This window comes from Babylonia areolata, chromosome 29, assembly GCF_041734735.1.
Source record: "Babylonia areolata isolate BAREFJ2019XMU chromosome 29, ASM4173473v1, whole genome shotgun sequence".
NCBI classification, from domain to species: Eukaryota; Metazoa; Mollusca; class Gastropoda; order Neogastropoda; family Buccinidae; genus Babylonia; species Babylonia areolata.
Genome location: NC_134904.1, coordinates 19,225,531 through 19,243,574, shown reverse-complemented (window position 1 = coordinate 19,243,574; position 18,044 = coordinate 19,225,531).

The window sequence follows — 18,044 nt, the reverse complement described above, 5'->3', positions numbered from 1 at the left end:
CAAGTTCACTCGAATCGTTTGAACTACTGGCGGTAGTTTATCTGTATGACCGGTTGTTGTTGTTTTTTCTGTTTATTATCTTCTTTTCTTTTTTTTTTTACCCCCAAACATAGGCAGCTATACTCCGTATTCGGAGGTGTGCATGCTGGGCATATCCGCGTTTCCACAAACAAACGAACGCCGACATGGACAACGGGACACACTCCAAGGCACTGATAGGATGAATTAATTCCACGTGGAATGATAAAGTGTTTTTGACTTGATTTGATTTGTTGATACCGGGATTGAACCTTGGTCCAATGTAACAACCACTCGAATATAAGTAGTGAGAAAGAAACAAGCAGTGGATATCTATCCCTGGTGTAGCTATGTCAGAACTAGACACTAACCTGTGCAGTACCCTTTATTTCAATAAAAATTGTACTTTGCCTTCAATGTATCTTTCCCTGCACTGTATTCTAATGCACTTATTTTTCATCATCATCATTTATTTGTTTATCTATTTTCCCCTCAACTAAGATTGTTGGGTCACACTGCTCGTCAGGCATCTGCTAAGCCGATGTGGTGTAGCGTGTATGGATTTGCATGACGGCTATTAGTGAAAGTGAACTGCAGTAACCCCATCCCATCCCTTCGGCCTCAAGGCAAAGCCTTGTGGGGGAAAAGGAAACGTTGATTTGTAGCGGTGAACACTGCTCTGACGTGGTTTGAATTATGTATAGTGGTGTTGATGTTGTGATGCGAGGCTGTACTATTCAGATATTGCGATGTTTGATATGTATGTTTGTTGAGTGTCGTGTGTGTGTGTGTGGGTGTCGACAACGCATGACGGTCGGATCCGCTGTGTCCTCAAGAAGACGCCGGGCCAAACTACAAACGCCAAGGTCGTCCTGATTGACAACCCTGATGACCTATTCCACCTTGGTGTGAACAGTGTAGACTTTGAAGCTTTGGGTCTTCAGCATGTTGTGGGATAGGGGTGCGACGGAGGGCAATGCAGTTTTCTTTCAGAAAACGGTCAAAATTTGTTACCTGACAGTTTTGTTGATTGTTTTATTTCACGTGATTGTTGTTCTGCTTTACATGATTCTTCTGTGAACTATTCAAAAAGCTCAGCTGGTGAAAGACATAACATAAGCTTTGTATCACTCAATGTTTGTGGGTTGCGAAGTAGGTTAAAACATAGTGAATTTGTTACACACATTAGTCAATTTGATGTTATCTTATTAACAGAAACAAAAACAGACAAGCAAGATCACTCATTCCTTGAAAATGTTTTCTATGAACTTGGTTATACAATACATGTTTTCAGTCGAAAATGTTCATCGTACCAACGTTCAGGTGGTGTTGCTTTTGCATACAAAAAGAAATATTGTAATTATATAACCACTCTACCAAACAAAGACAGCAACTCAACATGGTTCATGATAAAATCATCTTTAACAGGATATGATAAAGATGTGTGTGTTGGAGTGGTTTACATCACTCCTGAAGGATCAGTGTATAGTAGTGTTGATATGTTTGATGATGTTGAAAACATGCTCTTTGATATACAAAGTAAATATGATTGTTATATTCTGTTAGCAGGTGGTCATACAAAAAATTTGAAAGATTTTATTGATCAGCATCAGAGTGACAGTAAAGGTCCATTCCATGATTTGATCAATGTTTTAGATGAGCAGTTATATCCAATTAAGTGTAGACATAATCAAGATAATCGTCGACCAAACAACTATGGGTATAGATTGATTGACTTGTGTAAATCGTCTTCATTGTATATTCTTAATGGAAGAGCAGGCAGAGATGACGGAATCGGAATGTTTGCTAGTAATGGCTGTACTGTGGTTGACTACATGATTGGATCCCCCTTTTTGTTCACAAAAATAATTCCCTTTGATGCTTTATTATCTGATGTACACAGCCCGTTGATCTTGTCTCTGGCTACTGAGTGTCACATATTGAACCATATAAATCATACTGATACGGCTGTCATACCGTGTCATAAAAAATGTGCCACATCAAATCTAACAGGTGAGAATGAAATAATACGAAAATGGAAACACGAAAAGGCTGCTTCTTTTCAAGAAAATTTGTCTAACGCTGAGCTTACACACTTAAATGACGCAATCGATGCTGATGATATTGACGTCATAAATGATAAACTCGCAAACATTCTGATTCAGACGGCAAAAGATACTCTCGGGACATATCAAATTCGTACTTCTAAGACAAAACACAGAGATAGTCGCAGCTGGTTTGATTCCACATGCAAACGAAGCGATCAGAATATTTTAAAGCTAAACACAGAGTAAAAAAAAAAGAAGAAATTCTAGTAAAAATAGAGACACGCTCGAAAGAGTCAGCAAAAGTTACAAGTCCGTTTTAAAGAAAGCAGAAAAGACGTGGAGGAAAAAATGGCACAGAGAACTACGAAGTTTACGCAAAAGCAATTCAAGAGAACTATGGAATAGAATTAAAAAGAAAAAGAAAACATCATGTCCCATAAACTTAGAAGACATGTTTCACCATTTCAGCAACCTTAACGTTAATGATAATGAACATATTGACAGTATAACGGCAATGCACATTATCAATTTAGAGGATAATGATGATATTGTAAATGCATGTATTACTGAAGATGAAATTACTTCAGCCATCAAAAGACTGAAGAAAGGCAAAAGTGCCGGTGAAGACATGATTCGTAATGAATATATCATCAACAGCGTTCCTTTGCTGACAGAAACATACTGTAAATTATTTAACAAGATACTGGACGAAGGTGTTGTACCAGAAAAATGGGTATCCGGCTTGATATTGCCATTGTATAAAGGCAAAGGTGATACACTTGACTGTGATAATTATAGGGGAATAACTTTGCTCAGCTGTGTTGGAAAACTATTCACTACAGTGTTAAATGCTAGACTAACTGATTATATCAATATAAACTATATACTTTCAGGAGCCCAAGCAGGATTTAGACAGTCCCATTCTACATTAGATCAAATGTTTGTTTTGAAATCACTTATTGATATTTTTTCCATGAAAAGGAAGAAACTTTACTGTGCTTTTGTTGATTTTAAAAAAAGCCTTTGATTCAGTTTGGAGAAGTGGGTTATGGCAAAAACTTGTTCATGAAGGCGTGAATGGTAAAATTTTGCGTGTCATAATGAACATGTATGATAGAATTAAGTCATGTGTGTTTTTAAATGGTGAAAAATCTGATTTCTTTAGCATTTGTAAGGGTGTACGACAAGGAGAAAATCTCTCGCCTTTGCTTTTTTCTCTGTATCTCAATGATTTAGAGTTGTATTTGACTGAGCATAAGAGTCCATCTGTTGATCTTTTATTGAATGTTAACATTTCAGAGTTAGATAATTACATGCGATTATTTGTACTGTTGTATGCAGATGACACAATTTTACTTTCAGAGACGAAAGAAGGATTACAGCAGTCCCTCAATGTTTTTCACAAATATTGTTTAGAATGGAAACTAGTGGTCAATGTAAAGAAAACTAAAGTGATGATATTTAATTCTACAAACAAGCTAAAGCCTGTTTTTAAGTTTGGTGATGCATGTTTGGATGTTGTCGATTCTTTTAAATATCTTGGCATCGAATTTAGTAGAAACGGAACTTGTTATAAAGCTAAAAAAATGATTTATGAACAGGGCCAAAAAGCTATGTTTTCGTTACTTCAGTCAGCCAGAAATCAAGATTTACCTTTACATATCATTCTGGACATGTACCAGTCTATGATTGTTCCTATTTTCTTGTATGGTGCAGAAATATGGGGTTATGAAAATGTAGATATACTTGAAAAATTAGAATTGAAATTTTTGAAACGCTTGTTCAAACTGAACAGAAATACTATGACCCAAATTGTTTATGGAGAAACTGGTATTTATCCAATTAGTGTGTTAGTGAAAATGAGATTAGTTCGATTTTGGACCAGCTTAGTGATATCAAACACAGAAAAATATTCTGGGAAAATATATTTGATATTACTTGACTTATATCGAAATGGTATTTATTCTTCAAAATGGATGAGTTGTATCAGACAAATTTTAATAGAAGCAGGGTATGACTGTGTTTGGGATATACTCAATTCTTCTTGGAGAGGGAATCTTTCTGCAAGAATGTCAACATTGCTTTGAGAGATAGTTTTCAAAATCTATGGAGACATGCTCTGTCGAGGCGAGTAGTAAATGTTTGTTTTATCGAAATTTCAAAAGTGGATTTGGTAGAGAAAAATGTATAAGTCAAATGCCTGATAATTATGTTATCAGCTTCTTCAGATTTCGAAGTAGTAATCATAAGCTGGAAATAGAAACAGGGAGACACAAAGGCATACCACGAGAGTTACGGCTTTGTAAGGTTTGTAACATGTCTGTGATTGGTGATGAGTTTCATTTTATAATGGAATGTCCCAATTATGATCAGTTACGAAATAGATATGTTCCTAAAAAAAATATGTCTCCAAAATCGGTTTTTAATTTTTGTAATATGCTCAAAGGAGGCAAAAAAGTCATTTTAGCTGTAAGGAAGATGATTAGATTTGCAAATGTTGCCTAGTTATACTTTTGGAGTTAAAAGACATTTGTGTTTTCTCAACTTTTATGTGATATTGTTGTGTATTTGGAAATGTTTGTTCTGGGCACGAAAAGATTATTTTGCAGTAATCCTCCATACTCCAATAGGAGTGAAAGGATAATTAAAACTTGAAACTTGAAAAACTTGTGTGTGTGGTATTAGCATATATTGAGGCCAAAATTAAAACTTTCACAAACGTGGGTCATTTTTGAAAAAGTTTGTGGATTGTTAAAAAAAAAGAAGGCATGCATTCTCTATAACACAAATTCTCAAGGAAAAATCAAAAAGCTGTATCATCCTGATGGGGTACTTCAACACTTTCATCTCTGGACATCAATCAAGATCAAAGTACCACTGGCAACACGACTAGTGGTCATTATTATTGATACTTATGTAACACCTTTGGTTAGATACCAAACTCTGTGCGCTTTACAAACCTTTGCACAACAGGCTGCCTACCTGGGCTGAGCCGACTAACAGCTGTTTTTTGGGCGCTCATCATTCGTTTCCTGTGTAGTTCAATCAGGCTTCAATCACGCGCACACATACACAACTAGATTCAAGTTCTTTGCTGACAATACTTGAAAATCAGCATGAATTTCACAACACTTGAAAACAGTGAGTCCTACTGCCAAAGTCACGTTTATATGACCAAGGCTTCACACCTTAACTAGACCCCTGACGTTGCATTCTCCAGCATGTGGATTGAAAAGGACTAGCGGTCATAGCCTGACCATCTTCAAGTAATCAGATTCCTCTCGGTTCCGCCGTTCTATTTACCAGGAAAGTTTGCAGTGGCTAAAACAGGTGGCAGCCATCTGAAGGCTACATTCGTTACTCTTATCAGTCAATATAGTTTGCTTGGTGAAGTTTGGTATGTGATTGTGACATTGATGCAAAATGCTTAGTAAAAATGGTTTTGTGCAGCTTTCTGGGTGGAGTACTATATAAATATCCGTCATTAGTCAATTATCAGTTCAAGTATTAATGGGGAGGGGGAGTCTTGAAAAACACATGTCGGGATCGATAAATTTTATAAAGAGTTCATTCATTTATGGTCTTATCCAGTGACAATCATGACATCACCAGTTACCGTGATGAATTTTACAATATTCTGTTGATCACCCGTTGACAGCTGAAATTCAACAGTACATTGGTAGATTGTGTAAAATACGTCGTTATGGTTCTCATTAGGTAAACCAGGTTGGTCACTGTTGAACTCTCATGTGAATGTTCCATATTAGGTGTGTGAGATTACCAACCTCAAAGGGTGGCTGTTTTCACACAACACTTCATGTTCTAATATGAAATAAATGAAATAAAATAAAGTGGTATCAGCAGTAGCGGAATGTTTGTGTTCACCTTTATTTATTTATCTTTGTGTGTGTGTGTGTGTGTGTGTGTGTGTGTGTGTGTGTGTGTGTTTTGTTCTCTTTTGAGAAATCACAGAAAGGAAAGGTTGAGAGGGTATGTGAGAGCAGTGAGGCCTCTTTAATGTAAAATACCAAAATCACACTGTTTTCAACAAAATCACAGTTGCAGGTACTACAACAAACAAACAAACATACATACAAAACAAACAAATCAACACACAAATACAGTGTCTGTCACATTAGATAATAACATGAGTTGTAAAGTTCACGTCAACCCAGCAAAAGCAAAGAAATACACCCATGAAACAAGAAACGAGAGGCAGGCTTTCAAGGTCTGACATCAGCGTTTGGTTCATGCGTCTGTCCTGTTTTCCCACCAAGCTTCAGCACATCGTCTGTCCTGTTTTCCCACCAAGCTTCAGCACATCGTCTGTCCTGTTTTCCCACCAAGCTTCAGCACATCGTCTGTCCTGTGTTTTCCCACCAAACTTCAGCACATCGTCTGTCCTGTTTTCCCACTAAATTTCAGCACATCGTCTGTCCTGTGTTTTCCCACAAAGCTTCAGCACATCGTCTGTCCTGTGTTTTCCCACTAAACTTCAGCACATCGTCTGTCCTAGGTTTTCCCACCAAGCTTCAGCACATCGTCTGTCCTGTTTTCCCACCAAACTTCAGCACATCGTCTGTCCTGTGTTTTCCCACTAAATTTCAGCACATCGTCTGTCCTGTGTTTTCCCACTAAGCTTCAGCACATCGTCTGTCCTGTGTTTTCCCACCAAGCTTCAGCACATCGTCTGTCCTGTGTTTTCCCACCAAGCTTCAGCACATCGTCTGTCCTGTGTTTTCCCACTAAACTTCAGCACATCGTCTGTCCTGTGTTTTCCCACTAAGCTTCAGCACATACTGGATCATTTGGCATACATGTGTAGTGCAGCCAATTTGGACAAATTTAATTCGCACGCCGTAGTGAAATCCACACCCGCTATTTTGTTGCTACGGAGACTAGTGTTCTAATACGAGTTTCGCTTCTGCATGTGTGTGTGTGTGTGTGTGTGTGTGTGTGTGTGTGTGTTCTTTTCAAATAACGTATCAGTTTTTCGTTTATTGTTGTCAATAATAATAATAATAATACATGGTTTTTCTATGGCGCGATATCCAGCACCAATGCTGCTCAAAGCGCCGTAGCTTACATCATCCAGTTGACTATAAACATGCCTTAAAAAACATATCAACCGCAATCTGACAATGGAAAACATCCAGTGTGTTCATATGAATGAAAAAGCACACTTAGAGATGAATCAGATTATAAAAGTTATGAAGTAAATAAGGCTTAGATTAAAACAAAATGCATTTCATAGAACACACACACACCCAGATGTCCCTCCCTTACAGACACACACATACATTCACACACAGACACACACACGCTGACATTAAATATAAACTGCACTGAAAAATAAAATTGCATCAGCATTAAGATATTTCTTATTTTCTAACACGGAATTCTGTTCGGACATACTAACATGCCTACACACGTACACACGCGTACCAGAGCACTGTATCCTCACAAACACATGCACGCACGCAAGTACGCACGCTCGCACACACACACGCACGCACACACTCACACACACACACGCCCATTAAAAATAACCAGATAGAAAAAATGCCATCACATCTAAGACCAAAACTACATAAAATACGCAATGCATTAAAACAGGACTACAAAAATACTAGTACACATATACTTGTTAACAGGCATACCTTGGTTTAACCATTCCGCCCAGAACAAAAATGCTTACGGAAAAGTTAAGTTTTCAGATCTGACTTAAAGGAATGCAGATCAGAGGCATTTCTAAGAGATGAAAGAGTTCCACATTTGGGGAGCCTGAGCTCTGAAAGACCTATTTCCAGCGCATTTCAGAATAGTCCTTGGAACTTTGAGCAGCTTTTCAGAACTGGATCTTAACGTTCTGTGCGGTTCATATGTTTTCAATACAGAGGAGAGATACAATGGAAGAGACTTGTCAAAATGTTTGAAGGCCAGTGTTGCTAATTTATAGTGAATGTGGGGACTCAATTGGAAGCCAGTGTAACCGATTCAGCAGAGGTGTAACATGATCATATTTCTTTTTGGCGAGAACCAGTCGTGCAGCATTGTTCTGAATTTTCTGTAATCTGTTGATGAAGATGGTAAACCTGCAAGAGTGGAATTGCAGTAAGCCAGTCTGGACAGGGCAAAAAAGGAAACCAACTGAGCCATATTTTTCTCTGTTATGTAGTGTCTGACTGAGGCTAGCCTTCGGAGATGAAAATTACATGAGCCACACAAGAATGAAATTTGGTCGTTCATATTCAAGGTTTGATCGAGATACACACCAGGTATTTGGCTGATGTTTGAAATGCTACTGAAGCAGGGCCAAACGTAACTGGGTCCTTTTCTGCTGCCTTAAGACGAGTTAGGTCTCCAACGGCTAAGAGTTCGGTTTTGTCTTCATTGAGCTTTAGCTTGTTTTTGTCCATCCATGTTTTTACGTCAGCTACACAAGCTTCCAATGCAGTAATGACTGTTTTAAAATCAGGTGGTGCAGCGGATTTTTGTAATTCTGTGTCACCTGCATATTTATGGTAACCAAATGAGTGCCTTTTGAAAATGTCAGACAAAGGCTGAGTGTACAAAGTGAACAAGATAGGCCCTAAGACTGATCCCTGAGGGACACCAAACACAAGAGGAATGACTTTAGAGGAGCTATGTTTAACCTTGAATTGGCGATTTGAAAGATATGAAGAAACCCATTTTAAAGCAGTAGATTTAATGCCAAAGGTAGTGCTAAGACGATTGATAAGATTTTGGTGGTCAATATAAGAATTTGGTGGTCAATGTATACATTTTTGTTACTGGGTTGTCGGTTAAAAATGTATGCTATTTTCAAACCGCGATTAAAATTTATGTGCTTTTGTCAGTTTCTCAATTCATCAAATTATAAACATTCTGATTTTTTGAAGAACGGTTCTGTTTTCATCAACAGTTCACAAAGTGCCATGATATGAACAGCACATTTTGACAGTGACGATGTTTTTTGTTGTACCAGTTTCAGTGGCATATAACACCCACGCCGCTCATTCTGAGTCCCCCATACACAGCCGCACCCTTGCTCGTCGGCTACAGAGCCTCTCAGCAATCCACAAGCAGTTATCAAAGTCAGGTCGCCACGAGATCACACATCAGAGAAGACCCTGCCGAATCACTTTGGTGGTGTGTCAGTTTTGCGTGTTCCAATCAGACATGAGCAACTCGACACAAAAAAGGTTACCTGTATGGGTTCGATACTTTGTTATACATGAACTGGCTGACAAAAACGTCCGCTCATTTCTTGTCGGTGTCTCGCTCAACTACCAACACGGGAGATCAAAACAAATCCATACTGCCTGTGACCCATCCAGCGTGGAATGGGCCATGTTAAACATAAAACCTGTCAGTAAACACAACCAGTCAGTGACAACCAAAACAATGTCTAACTCCAATTAACATTACATCTGACACAATCCACGTCAAGCCTTGCTCAGTATCAATCATTTAACTCCAGTTAGCATTTCATCAAACAGAAATCAGATCAAGTCTTGAGGGCCAGTGTCAAAATTTGATCAAGTCAAAAGCATTCTTTTCCTTTAGAAACGGATCCATGCATTATTGCATACAATGGTGTTGACGAAGCCAGCTGGGCTATGATGATACATTTGTGCTGAATGCAGCTCATGTAAACTCCAACGGCCAATAAACAGATGTTTAATACTGAAACTTATGAAAAGGTCATTGCAAGGCAAACTACTATGGAACTCCATATTTCAGAATGCGGTAAAAAAAAATTTTTTAATGCTAATGTGTAAGAAAAGAGTGACCAGTATGCATCATGTAAGGACAGTGTCCTCATATTTTTCCATGACAAAGAAAAAAGAAGAAAAAAGAGAAAAAATAAAATAAAATAATTTCCAGAGCAAATTTGGAATACCTTTAAGTTTGAAGTTCCACTGCAGTTGCTAGAGGTCTTTGGCGTGTGACTTTGGGTTTGATATTTGTGTTTGGAATTGTGGCGAGATAAATTTTGTGTGTGGCATTCTTGGCAAATCAAGCAGTCATTTCTTATCATCCAGTGCCAATGTGGCCACGAATGCAAGCCAAAACGGTGTTATACTTAACATTCATTTTTCAGAGTTTTATTTCTGTTCTTCATAAAACAGCATATGATACATTGTTTCAGCCAGCGATTGCCTGCAGAGCAGGGAGTGGGTCGAGACAGATCACGCTGTCCGAAGTGGCCCGGACTCCACGTCAAAACAATGATATGGTCTTCAGTTTCTAGACTTGTGTATATATATTATATACAGGCCCCACAAAAATGTTAAGGACCACATGGGAACTTGAACAGTGTTCGTCTTGGTGGCATGGTGAATGCTGAATGCCGTCAATCAGCGGTGTGTGCAGCCAATGTAATGAGCACCGGTCACAGCCACATGTATATTTTTGGCGGTTGGTTTTTGTTGCTTGTTTTTGTTTTTCGTTCAGTTGGGGGTTTTGTTGTTTCTTTTTGTAGTTGGTGGTGTTTATTTTTTTCATTTTTTAAGCAATGAAAATCGACAGCTATCGTTTGCATAAAAAATCCATTGAACAGCTGTACATTTTTGGTTAAAACATCGATTTTCCAAATGCAATTTTCATACTGTTCATGGTGTACATGTGCATGAACCAGCCGTTTATTTAAGCAGTTAAGGGCCAGTGGTAGACCAAAAACAGCCTTCACAGTCTAAATAATTTCTTAACTTAAAAAACAACAACAACATTATATGGAAACGTACGTGCTTTTATAAAGTGGTCTCAAACTACTTGTGAAGTCTGTATATGTAGTGGTGCACGAATTTCAATTGGCAAGAAATTATTTTCATTTCGGCCAGTTTTTGTCTTGAGAGCAGAGATTCAGAGAAAAATGAGACAGTCACATACTTTTTGAAATATCTATTTGAAATGGGTGAACCACTTTCAGAGCCAAAAACAGTGCAGCGAAATCATCTGTATTCATGAACGAAACTGTCAGGAGACATGTTTTGTGATCAAGCTTACAGCAGATCAACAGATGGACAAAACAAAAACCTGTCCTCCTATCTTATCCATCAGTAAAACCTGCGGTGAAAGGAGCAGCAAAGCACACGTGAGCGAAAAGCTTCGCAACGAGAACCTTGTGTGTGTGTGTGTGTGTGTGTGTGTGTGCGCGTGCAGTAAACTGTAAAGTAGAAGCATGCTCGAATGTTCAATTTGTATACTGAGGGTTTTCATTTTGAGGAAGTACTGTAAACAGCCTTTTTTTAACACTCAACCCCACAGGAAACAGTTTTCATCCTGGATTTGCGGGTGGGCGTTTGCTGGGTACTTGAGCATCACTGGAGGCTATTCTCTGAGGTTTCACCACACAGCACTGGCCAGGCTGGGAGTGAGAACAGAATGGCAACTGAAACAAGACACTGTGTCATGGACTGACGTCATGCTCTCACTTGGTTTTCCAACGACACTTTGATGTCTGTGACCTACACTTTTATAAAGCAATACGATCTATTTGCAGATTGAATTATTGTTCCAGACAATCATCTTTTTTTTTCCATAGTGCGGGAGGGGGTGGACGTTTGCAAGGTATTTTACCCTCTGCACAGATCTTAACCCTATCTGGGGAATGGGCTTTCACAAGGTGCTGGACGTCTACAGAGCAGTGGATTCAGAGATGGCTTTATTATATGGTTCGTTAGGGAGGATGCATAATGCTCCCACTCACACAGAGTCGATCACATTCTATGACAGTCCTTGAAGATTCAATGCTGGTCTACGGTCCTAGTATCGAGTGCATGTGTTGTGTCACTCTGTGGGTTCTCTTCGTCATGTATTGTTATATTTGCAGTCGGAAGTTGATTTTTCTTAATGTTTTCATGCAGAAAGCACAGACTGTATCAGGCCAAAAAGTTTTATTACACCATAACAATAATTGTTTCATTGAACAGTCCTGAAACTGCATTAACAAAACTATTTTACCAAACAGTAAAAAAAACACCCACAACTAAATCACTTATCCAGCTACATGACAGTAACATACTCAAAGTCAAAGACATGAAAACAGGATTACCGCTATCAGGACATAATTACATTTGTCACGTGTAAAGGAACATAGTGATTAGCCCAATTTGTTTTCAGTGTTCACATAACACAGCAGTTAAATGTTGAGCTCTGAGCTTAAATTACATGTGCAACAATTTTTTTCCCAATCAGGCAAACTTTAGACACAGTCACAGAAATATTTGACAAAACACCTGACCTTTTACCTGATATAAGAACTGTCTTGGCTGATCGAGAGTATTTGTAACAAATATCCCTTATTGTTATATGCTTTACATTTGACAAGTGTTGTGACCCCTTCTTGGGATACCTCAAGGCCTTACCATCATGTTGGGTTTATGTGAAGGTCAGGCATCTCTACCCTTAAAACTAATTTCCCCAATGCAGATGTGTAGTACATATGTATCAGTCCATACTCTTGCACATCCTTTTTCTTCCATTACTGTACTTTTCAGCCAACAAGGCGCTTATTGTTCTGGTGCTCAGATCTGACCCCTGCATCCTATCGGCTATTGCCCCCACCTGAGCCTGAAAACTAAATTCTGACAGCCACTTGGCCCACCTGTCCCAACAAACTCACTATCTGACAACATCTTTGATCACTATTAACACATATGATCACTCCCAATTCTGAACAACACTTCAGTCTTACCAATGTTCGACTGGATATTGGATATGGTTCATGGTTATCAATCTATCAAACTGAAACCAAGTTTTGCATTATACAAATTTCAAGTGAATGTGACTGCAATTCACCCTCAGGCCATGGAAAACCAGCAAAACAAAAAACAAAAACAAAAAAGCAGATAATGGAGCAGATGAATGGAGTAACAGAATCAACAAGCAGATGAAAACAAGTCGATTCCGATCCAGCTTTCAGAAGATAATGTCACCACTCGGAAACCATCCACAGTTCACAAAGCAGATGAGCCATATGGCTGACTTTCACTTGATGGCAGATGCAGCCATAAATGATTCACCCACATGGTAACGATGGTTCATATTTCACTAACCCCCCCACATCCACCCATACTTCCCTTTTCTTATGCATACATTCATTCATGTTATTCACTTATTGTGTGGAGTAGGGATGGGAGGTGGGGGAGTGGGGGTTTGTGTGTGTGTGTGTGTGTGTGTGTGTGTGTGTGTGTGTGTGTTTTACAAAGTACCTCCATTCCACATATGCCAGAAAATCAATTATCTGGGCTACAAATGTAAAACAGTAGTTTTTGTTGTTGGACATCTTCAGCTGAGTCCACTGATACTTTGTAAGCTAACCAAAGATGGTAGACCACGCTAAATTTAATGGCAGCTGCATGGCTTTGATTTGATTTGTTTTGATATGGATACTTACAGCGCCTGGCCTTGGTCTAAGCACTTTGCAAACTCAAGAGTCATTTGCACAACAGGCTGCCTACCTGGATAGAGCCAACTGACAGCTGCGATTGGGTGTTCATCATTTGTTTCGTGTGTCATTCAATCACATTCCAGGCACCCACACATACACACTCAGACAGACATGTAACATTTTATGTTATGACTGTTATGTTTATTTACCCCACCATGTTGTCAGCCATACTGTTTTCAGTGGTGTGCATTATGAGGATGTTCTTGTTTTCTATAACCCACCAAACACTGACATAGATTACAGGATCTTTAATGTGCGTATCTGATCTTCTGCGTGCATATACACATGAAGGGAGTTGACCTGGGAGATCAGAAAAATCTTCACCCTTTACCCACCAGGCATCGTTACCGAGATTCAAACCCGGGACCCTCAGGTAGTCCAATGCTTTCGACCACTTGGCTATTGCACCCATCATGACACTGCTCCATCAGTTATTCATTGCCATACAACAGTCGAAGCACATCTGGGGTACCATTCAGACACTGGCCCAAAACTGACAAAGAGTGGCTGTTCTTTGTTGCTGCCCTACATCCCAGAGGGCATATGTGCAGTAAGAAAGCAATAGACTGGCTCAAAAATTATCTGAAGACAGGTGCAGAGCAACTATCACTTGACCTTTGTTAGTTCAGCTGTGATAGACCCTGAATACCACTATCTCATCACTCCTGCTATGTGAAGATCAAAACTCAGCCTGGTGATGAAATGATGTGGAAAACAAACAAGTGTGCAAGTGTGTGCACATGCATGCATGTGCGTGTTTACTTGTGCATACAAATGTGTGTGCACCCATGCATGCGCACATGTGTGGATGGAAGTACCACACACTGTTCTATCTAATAACTAACAACAATTACAAAGAATAAATAGTGAAACATCTGGAAATGCAGTCAAACAGTAACATGAAAAACATCTGTCAAAGTGTAACGCTCAATATGGCTGAACATCAATTTTTTTTTTTTTTTTTTTTTTTTAAACTATCTAAAGGAGTTTTATGAACTGAATAGTGAGACATTCAGAAAAATGCAGTCAATCCCTTTGTTAAGACTGCTCAGCTCTGCACATGCATTTATTTTTGTGTTATTCTGTTCTGTCACTGTGTATTTTTAGTTTGAGACAAAGTTTGATGCAAGCTTTTGTACATATGTTCCTTAAGAAATTTAATCTTCCAATTTCTGATATCATCATCTTAGATGAACAGACTATAAATAAATAAACGAACGATATAATCTTCCAACATTATTTCCAGACATTTTTTTTTTTTGGGGGGGGGGGATATATTTTGGGTTGACTGAGCAGGATGTGGGAAATTATTTAAGGATCTTGTGCATGAATTTTACAATCTTTAGATTAATTACTAGTTAAAGGTTAAAGGTCCCATAGCCTGTTACCACAACAATCAGGGCAATTGAATTTATATCCGCTGCGTCTGGGGTTCAGCACAGGAAAGTGGGCCCAATCTTCAACCATTTCAACCTACCCAAACCAAGTCAGGTACCCATTCACACCTGGGTGCAGTGAGGAAAACAGGAGCAAAGTGCCTTTCCAAAGGTCAACACAAGGCCGAAACAGGGGATCGAACCCTGACCACTGGATCTGAAGTCCAACACCTTAACCCATTCTGCCACATGCCTCATTACATTGAGGAGTTATCTGTTGATATGGCCTTATTACCCTACCAATTGTTCATGCCATTCCAGTCACACACAACAAAACTTTGGACAACATTTTTCAGATTTTCTATACCTGATGATTATTGATGAGAATGCTGCTGCTGCTGCTGTAACAGTAAAAGGTTCAATTGGGTTTGGATTTATTGTAATTTTCAAAAGAAAACTTTCATTAATTAAACAGTCTGTAGCCCTCATAATATACACAGATGGAAAAAAAAAACATGGCATGACAGAACCGTATGTATCATTATCCGAAAATCAACCAAGTTAAATGTGAAAGAAAGATTACCTTAATTGAATGTGTTTAGAATAATCATGATCAATATTGGAGTGAGTGTGAGTAAGAGAGAGAATGAGAGAAATAAATTGTGTGTGTGTGTGTGTGTGTGTGTGTGTGTGTGTGTGTGTGTGTGTGTTCATCTGTGTATGAAGAGGGAAGTTGGGGAGGGGTGTGCCTTGATTCAGTTACCAATGTTATTTTACAAAGTTGGTTTGACAGTGACTGGTACAATGGCAGTCCACTGTCACTATGTTCTCAGAATTCATTAAATATGTAATATGGCAAAAATTGTATTTAACAAGTGACAAAAAATATCAAGTGAAAAAACACAGACTAAGTGAGAAACGAAAGACCTCAGATTACTCACTTTGCTCTCCACAGCTAGCAACTATTTGATTTTCAATATTCGCTATGAACAAATCAAAACAGAAGGCAGGTCTGTAAGCTGCCAAGCATAAAAAAATGCTTCTCTGGAGGTTTACGTTCAACGACATTATTTCAGTTTCATCAGTTGTAATCCACCCAATACACAAACCAATCTCCAGAATGTAAGAAAACAATTCCACCATGCCAACAAGCTAAACTCTGACAAACTCAAGCATCCAAGAAGAACAAAACTTCCAAACTGCAGAAAGTAAAGTGTAAATTTGAACTATCATGCCCACTTTGAACGAATGGGAAGCCAGGGGCAGACATTCCCGCCAGTCACAGCCCTTCATTTGGCAGCTCTCCTTGCACACACGATAGCTGTCCAAAGGAAGAGCGGAGCAGAGCAGGTACTTTATTCCCTTCACTCACACAAAGTCACTGTCTCCATTTCAGCTCAACAATTGCTGTTCCATTTTCTCTCTATCAAGTGGAATCAACCATATAGTATAATGTATGCAAATTAAAGCACTGCTGTCATTCCATTTTCCCCATGCCACTTACTATAAATTAATCTTGTCAGCTCCTGTCTGTAAGCAACTTATATATCTATGGAAATCGAGTGACACACAAAACACTACTGTTCTTTTTCTTACTTTTTACATCATGTCTTTTTCTAACTTTTTACATCATGTCTGTAACATTTCCTTCATTGTAAACTGGCTCACAACATTTGCCACAACATTCTCTTTTCAAACATATCTCTTATCACTCAAACATCTTTTTTCTTCAGATAATATCAAGTTCTACATAACCCATGAAATGCAAAAAGTAACCAACTGGCATGCTTGTGTCCTGCAGAAGTTCCAATGAAATGATTAATGAAACCAAGAGTCCTGCAGAAGTTCCAATGAAATGATTAATGAAACCAAGTGTCCTGCAGAAGTTCCAATGAAATGAGCAATGAAAACAAGTGTCCTGCAGAAGTTCCGAGCAAATGATCAAGGAACCCAAACGATGTCAGTTAAACTGGAAGGCACATCCAACACATCAATTCCGACCATCCAACACATCAATTCCCGAAAGCGGTAAACTGGCTGAATTATTGAAGTGTGGCACAAGTGAGGTGAATTTTCTGATGATTTGCCCTGCACAAGGGGACAGCTCTTCATCAGGCAGCTTGAACTGAACACCAAGGCTACCTGTTGGAAAGCCGCCTCTTGTTAGGTATTCCATGTCTCTCTCTCTCTCTGTGCTAAACAAGGCGTCTGCATCAAAGTCCAATAAAGTTCATCATTACCGTCTGAGAAAATCATGAAACATACTTATAACTCACGATCACCCATATGAACACCTACTCCATCAACACCGGGAAAGAAAACACATGTACAGAAGGAAGCACCACAAACATGCTTCATTATTATTTCTATTGTGGAAAAACAAAAAATCACCATCTCCAATCAGGAAAAAGGGAAACATGAGGTTTCATATGAAGCATCCTGATCACTGCCTGTTTACCTAGACTGTTCAATACTGAACAGGTTTAAAAATGCATCTGTTCCTGTGATTAAATAAACATCTTCAAACTCATTGACCGCCAGTCTAACTTTACAGCCCATTCCAGTCATTTGATTTGTTTGGCAAGGCAGTAATTAAAAACCAAATCTATGTGTACAAATTACAAAGCTTGTTAAGTAAACAGAAAGCACTGATTTTATCATAACCCTCCTCTTGGTAGATTCTTCTGCTTTTCGAAACCACCCATTAGCCTTGAATATGGCCCAATGGATCCATGGAGCTCTATCCGGACTGAACAGAAAATATTTTTTCAACAGCACTGAATCTTACTTCATATGTCAAGGTCAGAAGAGTGGTACAAAATTTGGAAAACTTGTCAATGGGCTAGGACTAATATTAATAAAACAATCAAAAAGGTTGAACACAAAACATTTTCTTGCACCATGAATGTACTTGTATCAGATTCAAGACAGGAAAGCACAAATACCACTTACAGGAAGAGCACACAGTGACCTTTACGTCAGCAAATGAATGTCAAGTCCCATCTCACAAACTGAGGAGTGGTATGACAGATTACCAGTCAGGGTAACTCCAGTCACTGTCATTTTGTTCACAGTAGTTTGAAAGTCTTCCACTTTTGTTGTACTGCTGGAGGACCAAACCGAACTTTTTAATCCAAACTGGAT